General features: G+C 42.8%; 1 protein-coding gene across 1 annotated transcript in view; it reads right to left on the bottom strand.

Annotated features, from left to right (window-relative positions):
• The window catches only part of LOC142260522 (uncharacterized), a 200,817-nt gene that overhangs the window by 75,055 nt on the left and 112,952 nt on the right, over positions 1-12,810 (bottom strand). The window lies entirely within an intron of this gene.

The raw sequence follows: 12,810 nt of genomic DNA, 5'->3' as shown, positions 1-12,810 counted from the left end.
ACTTAGGGGTACTCATGTTTGTTGCCAGCACTTTTGACAGTAATGGCAATTTACATTGTTACACAAGCTGCACACTGACACTGTACATTACATGAAAGTGTCAGATCTTCAGTGTTGTCCCATGAAAATATAGAATTCATTATTTACAAAAACATGAGAGGTGTACTAACTTTTGTGATATACTGTATCTGCAATTTTCACTCTCCAACATCCACTGCGTGCTAATTCCTGGAAAGTGCCTGTCAGTCAAAATAGTCACTACTAGGGCTGAGAGGATCTGGACTGTAAAAGTCCGGATCCGCGCGGTTTCAACACTCTGAGTGCCGGACCCGGGCCCGGAATTCTGGGTGCACGATCCAGATTCGGCAATTAAAGTAAAAATAAAAGAAGAAATAAGTGAGAGTTTCATACTTATCGAGACTCGGTTTAATGGCGGCACACTGCTTCCGGGTCGCGCATTCACTTCCTGTACTGTGCATTGCATACACACATCTTTACGTGTTTTCCACGCCCACCGGACATCCTCTCATCTGTGATTGGTTCCAGGTTGACAAGCCCCTACAGCCTGTAACAGTCTCTGCTGCAGTCATCGCTCATTGCGGCTCAGTAATAGGCTACACTCAGAGCTGGCAGTCTTCTCTACGGCTGCTAGCTGTGAGATGTAACAGAGCTGGATGTGTCGTCATCGAACCTTGTGTGGATTACGCAGGAGCTGCAGGGTGTTTGGGCTTAATAAAGTGGTGCGTTTTGTACTTTATGCCAAATAAAGGATTTTTCTCTGTCTTGTTTATTTACATTCATTTACAGGTTTGTGATGCTGGTAACTCATAGGCGCCCGTGCCATCACAACCTAGGGCTTACTAGCAGCTGTGCGCCGCTGTTAACCTCCTATTACCCCGATTGGCACCGCATCACACCACCAGAAAGGGCCGGTAATGTACCGGGATTGTCACATCTAACATATGCAGCAATACCGGGCTGCTACGGGCTGAGCATACCAGCCTCCAGCCGGCATTAATATGGCTGGGGATGAAAATTAAGGGGGACCGCACGTCTTTTTTTTTTTTTTTAAATTATTTATTTAAAAAAAAAAAAAGCCGGAGTCACACTTGCGAGAGATACACTGCTTTCCCCGCCCACTGGCTGTCCTGGCGCCTGTGATTGGTTGCGGTTAGTTGACACGCTGCCACTCAGGATGGGGGCATGTCTAACAGAAACCAATTACACGCGCCGATGGGTGGGTAAAGTAGTGAATATTGAATTGTTGGCTCCGGAAGGGAAAAACATGACCCGGAAGGAGTTTGCCGCCATGACAGCGACTCTGAGTATGCCACACTCGCTCCTACAGTGCTGGCCAAAAGTATTGGCACCCCTGCAATTCTGTCAGATAATACTCAGTTTCTTCTTGAAAATGATTGCAATCATAAATTCTTTGGTATTATTATCTTCATTTAATTTGTCTTCAATGAAAAAAATAAAAAAAAATCGTCATAAAGCCAAATTGGATATAATTCAACACCAAAGATAACAAGGGGGTGGACAAAAGTATTGGCACTGTTTGAAAAAATCATGTGATGCTTCTCTAATTTGTGTAATTAACAGCACCTGTAACTGACCTGTGGCACCTAACAGGTGTTGGCAATAACTAAATCACACTTGTAGCCAGTTGACATGGATTAAAGTTGACTGAACCTCGGTCCTGTGTCCTTGTGTGTACCACATTGAGCATGGAGAAAAGAAAGAAGACCAAAGAACTGTCTGAGGACTTGAGAATCCAAATTGTGAGGAAGCATGAGCAATCTGAAGGCTACAAGTCCATCTCCAAAGACCTGAAAGTTCCTGTGTCTACGGTGCGCAGTGTCAAGACGTTTAAAGCCCATGGCACTGTGGCTAACCTCCCTAGATGTGGAAGGAAAAGAAAAATTGACGAGAGATTTCCACGCCAGATTGTGCGGATGGTGGATAAAGAACCTCGACTAACATCCAAACAAGTTCAAACTGCCCTGCAGTCCGAGGGTATAACAGTGTCAACCCGTACTATCCGTCGGCGTCTGAATGAAAAGGGACTGTATGGTAGGATACCGAGGAAGACCCCACTTCTTACCCCGAGACATAAAACAGCCAGGCTGGAGTTTGCCAAAACTTACCTGAGAAAGCCTAAAACGTTTTGGAAGAATGTTCTCTGGTCAGATAAGACAAAAGTAGAGCTTTTTGGGAAAAGCCATCAACATAGAGTTTACAGGAAAAAAAAGAGGCATTCAAAGAAAATAACCTCCTTCCTTCCGCATATCCTACGGAAGCCGCGGTGACGCCGGTAGGAGATGTTCCTCGCTGCTGCGGCTTCACACACAGCGATGTGTGCTGCCGCAGGAACGAGGAACAACATCGGACCGTCGCGTCAGCGTAATCATGGATTACGCCGACACTGCACCGATGATACGTTTACGATGCTTTTGCGCTCGTTAATCGTATCATCGAGCCTTTACACACTACGACGTCGCATGCGATGCCGGAAGTACGTCATTTTCAATTTGACCCCACCGACATCGCACCTGCGATGTCGTAGTGTGCAAAGCCCGCCTTAGGCTAAGGGTGCCAATACTTTTGTCTGGCCCATTTTTGGAGTTTTGTGTGAAATGAGCAATGATTTGATTTTTGTTTCATTCTCTTTTGTGTTTTTTCATTGCAAGCAAAAGAAATGAAGATAATAATACCAAAGAATTTGTGATTGCAATCATTTTCAAGAAGAAACTGCGTATTATCTGACAGAATTGCAGGGGTGCGAATACTTTGGGCCAGCACTGTACCTACCTATCCCCTCCACAAACATTTTTAATCTCCGAATTCTGGTCCCCATTGACTTTTATGGGCACTGGATTCTGGAGTGGATCGGACTCTTTTTAAAATCTGGCTGTGATCCGCCGGTCCCGGTTTTTGGTGGGTTCGATCAACTCTAGTCACTACAACTATGGAGAAATTCACTGAGGGCTATAATTTCCAAAATGGAGTCACTTTACGACACTTTCTTCTGCTCTGGTTTTCTGCTGTTCTGGGCTTGTGCAAATGGTGTGTCAGATCTCCTCTGGGATCTGCTCTAGCGACATCAGCTTCTGTCACCAGGCACGGCCTTATTCATTCTGCCGGTGGAGCTGGTGATGGAGATGTCAGAACCTGACGCTACAGACGGTGCAGGCTCTGTCTAGTCCCTAAGATTAGGGTGGCTGGGATGTGTAGTACAATCCAGTCTGGCAGTGTGTGCAGTCCAGCTGAGGTAATCTGCTCTGCTTCAGCCAATTGGAAAGCACCACACCCTACTAGAGCTGGAAGTATATTGCTGGAAGCTGCCAGATACAGCCTTGTTCTCCTCTGGTTCAGTCCTGTGTGTTCACATCCTCTGTTTCCTGTTCTCTTCTCGACCTGTTTGCTGACTACTCTTACATCTTCTGATTTTCTATTTTCTCTGCCTCCTGGTTCTGACCCGACTACCTGACTATTCTTCTTGCCATCTCGCACTCAAGCAGCAGCTAACTCTGTGGCCCCAGACTAGGGGTCCCTGTGTAAGTCCAGATCCATGAATAGGGGTTAAAGGGTGATGTTCAAAGTAGTCACTAGGATCTGAAAAGCCGAATAGACAGTAAAGCACTGTGGAATATGTTGGCGCTATAGAAATAAAAATTAGTATATTATTATATAGTCCAAGTCTGTTCATGGTTGCCATGTCTTGAGCTGCCAGGTGACCACAAGCACTCCCCCTCGTAACTTTCTACCTGTAAACTAGTTTTTGACTGCAAAATCTGGGTTCCAAAAACTAAATAGACTCTTTCCTTTCTGATCTCGGCCATGTGCCCAGACAGTACTGTACAGCCGAATATCGGCTATTGTCAGATTCAGGAGAAATTGGAAAATAATCTATAAGTTCCAATTGTTTCCTGTTACCCTTTCTGAAAATGCAAAAATTGTGGTTAAATCAAAATTACATTGAAAAATCCAAATTTTTTTTGCATTCCACTTTGTGTTAATTCCTGAATGTGGTGTTTGATACTATGAAGAGAGCAATTTTTTTTAAAATCTAGGCCCCCGAAGGTAATTTTAAAAGTGAATTGTTATCCAAAAAACAAGAATTACACCTACTGGTAATTGTATTTCCTTGAGTCCATCATGACAGCACCCAAAGTGCGTTCTGGAGTGGAAGGCACGCACTGCGCATGACCGGAAGCGCAGTTACAGCCATCATGGCACGATGCCTACAGCCCTCAGAGAGAAGCGTCTGGCGCCAGGAGCATTGTCCCGCTCTACTGGGGCAGGCTTAGGGACTTACCTTGGAGAGGTGTAGGCCTCGGACCACTAAACAGGAAGGAGGAGAAAGGTGAACCCCCCCGATCCTCCCGAGTCAGTCTCCAGGTAGGTGCCTCCCGCTGCTGCACTACCTCCTGCGTCTGTCCTGTATCGGGACAGGAAAACACTGAGAGGGTGAGGGTGGGAGAGGCCTTTAACCTCTTGTGTGTTTCCTGTCCCTATAGAGGATATGAGGAGCAACCTCCTATGGTGCTGTCATGAGGAACAACCTGGAAAATAAGTTTTGTTGATTTAATTGAACATATAAACACTTGTTTGTAAACTTTTAAGCCTCCTAGCATCTACAAAAAAATAAAAGGATGTTAGAAAAATTAAAGGGAATGTTTGAAAATGCTGCCGCCCTAAAGTAGGAATAAGGTAAATGTTATTTAACTATTTTGTGTGGTTTCTATTTTAAGAGCATAAAACTTGTTTGAAAATTACAACCTAAAATTGCCAGAAACATAAAGTACAATGTGTCACAGAACAAATATCTCCGAATCATTAAAAACAGAAGAAGCTTCCAAAGTTTTCACCTCGTTAGGAACGGAAAAACTGGGTGCAGTAAGAGGCTAAATCAGAGTATTTTGGGCGCTAACTACTGTAGTGAATAAGTGTGAGTATAGACAATAACAAATCTACTGAAATAATCAAACTCATCAGTCTTCATCGGTAAAATAATTAGTAACGAGCGGTGACACATCTCTGGGTGATTAGAGGATGCGGCTCGGTGGCTCTTATCTGTAGATTAGAGCCATCAGCCAAGCACAGCTGAGGGATAGATCACGGCAGACGGGGAATGGTCTTTTTTTGCAGTTTATGGCAATTCTGTTGAAGTTAGACGGTTTTAAAGAAAACTGAAAAGTTAAAACAAAGGGAAACTATTGTAGAGAAATTCACACTTGGATCTCACTGGACATATAATGTTGTCCATCATAAAAGCAAATTTTAATCAAAAAGACTGGACCTGGTGTTGTAGGGGCCAAATTATCACATTCATCAGCACAAAATACAGAGAAGGTAGATTCATCTTATATGATGGCAGGATTCTAGAAACAGCATCATCACCCTCCCGATATTTCCTACAGGCCATCATAATATCATTCTACAAGTGATTTTCAAACTTGTCCGCACATATAATGCTCTTGCACTGGACGCAGTGTGCATTGTTATATATTGGTAAGTGCCCATTATCCTCATATAATGCTCTTGCACTGGACGCTGTGTGCATTGTTATATATTGGTAAGTGCCCATTATCCTCATATAATGCTCTTGCACTGGACGCACTGTGCATTGTTATATATTGGTAAGTGCCCATTATCCTCATATAATGCTCTTGCACTGGACGCTGTGTGCATTGTTATATATTGGTAAGTGCCCATTATCCTCATATAATGCTCTTGCACTGGACGCACTGTGCATTGTTATATATTGGTAAGTGCCCATTATCCTCATATAATGCTCTTGCACTGGACGCACTGTGCATTGTTATATATTGGTAAGTGCCCATTATCCTCATATAATGCTCTTGCACTGGACGCACTGTGCATTGTTATATATTGGTAAGTGCCCATTATCTTCATATAATGCTCTTGCACTGGACGCACTGTGCATTGTTATATATTGGTAAGTGCCCATTATCCTCATATAATGCTCTTGCACTGGACGCACTGTGCATTGTTATATATTGGTAAGTGCCCATTATCCTCATATAATGCTCTTGCACTGGACGCTGTGTGCATTGTTATATATTGGTAAGTGCCCATTATCCTCATATAATGCTCTTGCACTGGACGCACTGTGCATTGTTATATATTGGTAAGTGCCCATTATCTTCATATAATGCTCTTGCACTGGACGCTGTGTGCATTGTTATATATTGGTAAGTGCCCATTATCCTCATATAATGCTCTTGCACTGGACGCACTGTGCATTGTTATATATTGGTAAGTGCCCATTATCCTCATATAATGCTCTTGCACTGGACGCAGTGTGCATTGTTATATATTGGTAAGTGCCCATTATCTTCATATAATGCTCTTGCACTGGACGCTGTGTGCATTGTTATATATTGGTAAGTGCCCATTATCCTCATATAATGCTCTTGCACTGGACGCTGTGTGCATTGTTATATATTGGTAAGTGCCCATTATCCTCATATAATGCTCTTGCACTGGACGCTGTGTGCATTGTTATATATTGGTAAGTGCCCATTATCCTCATATAATGCTCTTGCACTGGACGCTGTGTGCATTGTTATATATTGGTAAGTGCCCATTATCCTCATATAATGCTCTTGCACTGGACGCTGTGTGCATTGTTATATATTGGTAAGTGCCCATTATCCTCATATAATGCTCTTGCACTGGACGCACTGTGCATTGTTATATATTGGTAAGTGCCCATTATCCTCATATAATGCTCTTGCACTGGACGCTGTGTGCATTGTTATATATTGGTAAGTGCCCATTATCCTCATATAATGCTCTTGCACTGGACGCACTGTGCATTGTTATATATTGGTAAGTGCCCATTATCCTCATATAATGCTCTTGCACTGGACGCTGTGTGCATTGTTATATATTGGTAAGTGCCCATTATCCTCATATAATGCTCTTGCACTGGACGCACTGTGCATTGTTATATATTGGTAAGTGCCCATTATCCTCATATAATGCTCTTGCACTGGACGCTGTGTGCATTGTTATATATTGGTAAGTGCCCATTATCCTCATATAATGCTCTTGCACTGGACGCTGTGTGCATTGTTATATATTGGTAAGTGCCCATTATCCTCATATAATGCTCTTGCACTGGACGCAGTGTGCATTGTTATATATTGGTAAGTGTCCATTATCCTCATATAATGCTCTTGCACTGGACGCTGTGTGCATTGTTATATATTGGTAAGTGCCCATTATCCTCATATAATGCTCTTGCACTGGACGCTGTGTGCATTGTTATATATTGGTAAGTGCCCATTATCCTCATATAATGCTCTTGCACTGGACGCAGTGTGCATTGTTATATATTGGTAAGTGTCCATTATCCTCATATAATGCTCTTGCACTGGACGCAGTGTGCATTGTTATATATTGGTAAGTGCCCATTATCTTCATATAATGCTCTTGCACTGGACGCACTGTGCATTGTTATATATTGGTAAGTGCCCATTATCCTCATATAATGCTCTTGCACTGGACGCTGTGTGCATTGTTATATATTGGTAAGTGCCCATTATCCTCATATAATGCTCTTGCACTGGACGCAGTGTGCATTGTTATATATTGGTAAGTGCCCATTATCTTCATATAATGCTCTTGCACTGGACGCTGTGTGCATTGTTATATATTGGTAAGTGCCCATTATCCTCATATAATGCTCTTGCACTGGACGCTGTGTGCATTGTTATATATTGGTAAGTGCCCATTATCCTCATATAATGCTCTTGCACTGGACGCTGTGTGCATTGTTATATATTGGTAAGTGCCCATTATCCTCATATAATGCTCTTGCACTGGACGCTGTGTGCATTGTTATATATTGGTAAGTGCCCATTATCCTCATATAATGCTCTTGCACTGGACGCTGTGTGCATTGTTATATATTGGTAAGTGCCCATTATCCTCATATAATGCTCTTGCACTGGACGCACTGTGCATTGTTATATATTGGTAAGTGCCCATTATCCTCATATAATGCTCTTGCACTGGACGCTGTGTGCATTGTTATATATTGGTAAGTGCCCATTATCCTCATATAATGCTCTTGCACTGGACGCACTGTGCATTGTTATATATTGGTAAGTGCCCATTATCCTCATATAATGCTCTTGCACTGGACGCTGTGTGCATTGTTATATATTGGTAAGTGCCCATTATCCTCATATAATGCTCTTGCACTGGACGCTGTGTGCATTGTTATATATTGGTAAGTGCCCATTATCCTCATATAATGCTCTTGCACTGGACGCACTGTGCATTGTTATATATTGGTAAGTGCCCATTATCCTCATATAATGCTCTTGCACTGGACGCTGTGTGCATTGTTATATATTGGTAAGTGCCCATTATCCTCATATAATGCTCTTGCACTGGACGCACTGTGCATTGTTATATATTGGTAAGTGCCCATTATCCTCATATAATGCTCTTGCACTGGACGCACTGTGCATTGTTATATATTGGTAAGTGCCCATTATCTTCATATAATGCTCTTGCACTGGACGCACTGTGCATTGTTATATATTGGTAAGTGCCCATTATCCTCATATAATGCTCTTGCACTGGACGCACTGTGCATTGTTATATATTGGTAAGTGCCCATTATCTTCATATAATGCTCTTGCACTGGACGCACTGTGCATTGTTATATATTGGTAAGTGCCCATTATCCTCATATAATGCTCTTGCACTGGACGCTGTGTGCATTGTTATATATTGGTAAGTGCCCATTATCCTCATATAATGCTCTTGCACTGGACGCTGTGTGCATTGTTATATATTGGTAAGTGCCCATTATCCTCATATAATGCTCTTGCACTGGACGCAGTGTGCATTGTTATATATTGGTAAGTGCCCATTATCTTCATATAATGCTCTTGCACTGGACGCTGTGTGCATTGTTATATATTGGTAAGTGCCCATTATCCTCATATAATGCTCTTGCACTGGACGCACTGTGCATTGTTATATATTGGTAAGTGCCCATTATCCTCATATAATGCTCTTGCACTGGACGCTGTGTGCATTGTTATATATTGGTAAGTGCCCATTATCCTCATATAATGCTCTTGCACTGGACGCACTGTGCATTGTTATATATTGGTAAGTGCCCATTATCCTCATATAATGCTCTTGCACTGGACGCTGTGTGCATTGTTATATATTGGTAAGTGCCCATTATCCTCATATAATGCTCTTGCACTGGACGCACTGTGCATTGTTATATATTGGTAAGTGCCCATTATCCTCATATAATGCTCTTGCACTGGACGCACTGTGCATTGTTATATATTGGTAAGTGCCCATTATCTTCATATAATGCTCTTGCACTGGACGCACTGTGCATTGTTATATATTGGTAAGTGCCCATTATCCTCATATAATGCTCTTGCACTGGACGCTGTGTGCATTGTTATATATTGGTAAGTGCCCATTATCCTCATATAATGCTCTTGCACTGGACGCAGTGTGCATTGTTATATATTGGTAAGTGTCCATTATCCTCATATAATGCTCTTGCACTGGACGCTGTGTGCATTGTTATATATTGGTAAGTGCCCATTATCCTCATATAATGCTCTTGCACTGGACGCTGTGTGCATTGTTATATATTGGTAAGTGCCCATTATCCTCATATAATGCTCTTGCACTGGACGCACTGTGCATTGTTATATATTGGTAAGTGCCCATTATCCTCATATAATGCTCTTGCACTGGACGCTGTGTGCATTGTTATATATTGGTAAGTGCCCATTATCCTCATATAATGCTCTTGCACTGGACGCTGTGTGCATTGTTATATATTGGTAAGTGCCCATTATCCTCATATAATGCTCTTGCACTGGACGCAGTGTGCATTGTTATATATTGGTAAGTGCCCATTATCTTCATATAATGCTCTTGCACTGGACGCTGTGTGCATTGTTATATATTGGTAAGTGCCCATTATCCTCATATAATGCTCTTGCACTGGACGCACTGTGCATTGTTATATATTGGTAAGTGCCCATTATCTTCATATAATGCTCTTGCACTGGACGCAGTGTGCATTGTTATATATTGGTAAGTGCCCATTATCCTCATATAATGCTCTTGCACTGGACGCACTGTGCATTGTTATATATTGGTAAGTGCCCATTATCCTCATATAATGCTCTTGCACTGGACGCTGTGTGCATTGTTATATATTGGTAAGTGCCCATTATCTTCATATAATGCTCTTGCACTGGACGCTGTGTGCATTGTTATATATTGGTAAGTGCCCATTATCCTCATATAATGCTCTTGCACTGGACGCTGTGTGCATTGTTATATATTGGTAAGTGCCCATTATCCTCATATAATGCTCTTGCACTGGACGCAGTGTGCATTGTTATATATTGGTAAGTGCCCATTATCTTCATATAATGCTCTTGCACTGGACGCACTGTGCATTGTTATATATTGGTAAGTGCCCATTATCCTCATATAATGCTCTTGCACTGGACGCACTGTGCATTGTTATATATTGGTAAGTGCCCATTATCTTCATATAATGCTCTTGCACTGGACGCTGTGTGCATTGTTATATATTGGTAAGTGCCCATTATCCTCATATAATGCTCTTGCACTGGACGCAGTGTGCATTGTTATATATTGGTAAGTGCCCATTATCTTCATATAATGCTCTTGCACTGGACGCAGTGTGCATTGTTATATATTGGTAAGTGTCCATTATCCTCATATAATGCTCTTGCACTGGACGCACTGTGCATTGTTATATATTGGTAAGTGCCCATTATCTTCATATAATGCTCTTGCACTGGACGCTGTGTGCATTGTTATATATTGGTAAGTGCCCATTATCTTCATATAATGCTCTTGCACTGGACGCACTGTGCATTGTTATATATTGGTAAGTGCCCATTATCCTCATATAATGCTCTTGCACTGGACGCTGTGTGCATTGTTATATATTGGTAAGTGCCCATTATCTTCATATAATGCTCTTGCACTGGACGCTGTGTGCATTGTTATATATTGGTAAGTGTCCATTATCCTCATATAATGCTCTTGCACTGGACGCAGTGTGCATTGTTAGGATTGGACTACTATCATTGCTATATTATTGAGGGGTGTGGTGCCAGGTTTTGGTATGATTTAAAGCATGATATGACAATTGTCAAATGATATGCAATCACTATATACTTAATAATGTTGTTATTTATAGTGACTGCCAATCTCCCCCCTCTTTCATATTAATATCAATTTTGATTAGTGCACCTCTGGGATTGTACACCCCTTTTTGTATGCTTTCTCTTATTCACCCTGCACCTATTTATGATAATAAAATCTTTATATAATTATCAAGATCTTTGATCGCATCTTTTTCTTGTGGTGCACACACTGGATGAGGCGCGGTGTCAGTGGACAGTTATGGTAAACCACTGTTGCGTATGTATGTGACCCCTGTTGCGTATGTATGTGACCCCTGTTGCGTATGTATGTGACCCCTATTGTGTATGTATGTGACCCCTGTTGCGTATGTATGTGACCCCTGTTGCGTATGTATGCGACCCCTTCACACTGTTATTTCAATCTTTGCTGCATTGAATTCTTTATTGATAAGTTCAGGTGAGGAGAAGATTTGTTGAGCGACTTTCAAATAAAAACGTTTGGACCTGATCGGTCTTGAACACAAGTTGCTGAATATGTGTGTACGAAGTATATGGAGCAGAGCCGCATGTGTACGATGTGTATGGAACTGTGCTATGTGTGTACTATGTCTATGTAGCAAAGCTGTGTATGTAGCGGAGGCATGTGTGCATGATGTGTATGTAGTGGTGCCGTGTGTGCACAACGTGTATGTAGTGGATACCCTCTTTTACAACTTTATTAATCCCCAAAACACCTGTGCATCTCCAACATAATCCACACGAGGTGCCACGATGATTCAAGCTATGCTACATGTAAAGTCACAGCGTGATCATGGCACATGACTGCCAGCTATGAGGTTCAGGCAGAGACTGAGCAGCAATCAGTGGTGACGTCACTTAGGTTAGCCGTGGCCGCAGATGGAGGTTCCCACGGTCCTCCACTTGTGATCGCAGGTAACTTGACCTCAGGTGACGTCAGTGACCTCACCTCAATTCATTCACCTGTAGGGAGTCGGGGATAGGCCACCCCTGCACAACTGCGGCACACTGAGGGGTTTAGTATATTGTATTTCAATGCATAGTACTGTGTGTGGATCGCCACCAGGTGGCAGTCTGGCCCAAGGATCATACAGTATGCTTGGCACCTGGGTTGGCGGAGAGAGGGTTAATAGAGGAGGAGGACAGGACACTATAAAGAGGTCAGTTAGAGGGAAAGGGATAGGTGAGTCCCAAAGGAGTAGTAGAAAAGATAACGCCAACATTGAGACTGATTTCTGACTCTAAGGGTTACTTTGCACGCTGCGACATCGCAAGCCGATGCTGCGATGTCGAGCGCGATAGTCCCCGCCCCCGTCGCAGCAGCGATATCTTGTGATTGCTGGCGTAGTGAACATTATCGCTACGTCGGCTTCACATGCACTCACCTGCCGTGCGACGTCGCTCTGGCCGGCGACCCGCCTCCTTCCTAAGGGGGCGGGTCGTGCGGCATCACAGCGACGTCACATGGCAGGCGGCCAATAGCAGCGGAGGGGCGGAGATGAGCAGAATGTAAACATCCCGCCCACCTTCTTCCTTCTGCATTGCAGCCAGGACGCAGGTAGGAGATGTTCCTCGC

Source organism: Anomaloglossus baeobatrachus, unplaced genomic scaffold, assembly GCF_048569485.1.
Source record: "Anomaloglossus baeobatrachus isolate aAnoBae1 unplaced genomic scaffold, aAnoBae1.hap1 Scaffold_118, whole genome shotgun sequence".
Classification (NCBI taxonomy): Eukaryota; Metazoa; Chordata; class Amphibia; order Anura; family Aromobatidae; genus Anomaloglossus; species Anomaloglossus baeobatrachus.
The sequence above is the reverse complement of the archived record's forward strand: the minus strand, read 5'-3'. Positions and strand labels throughout refer to the sequence as shown.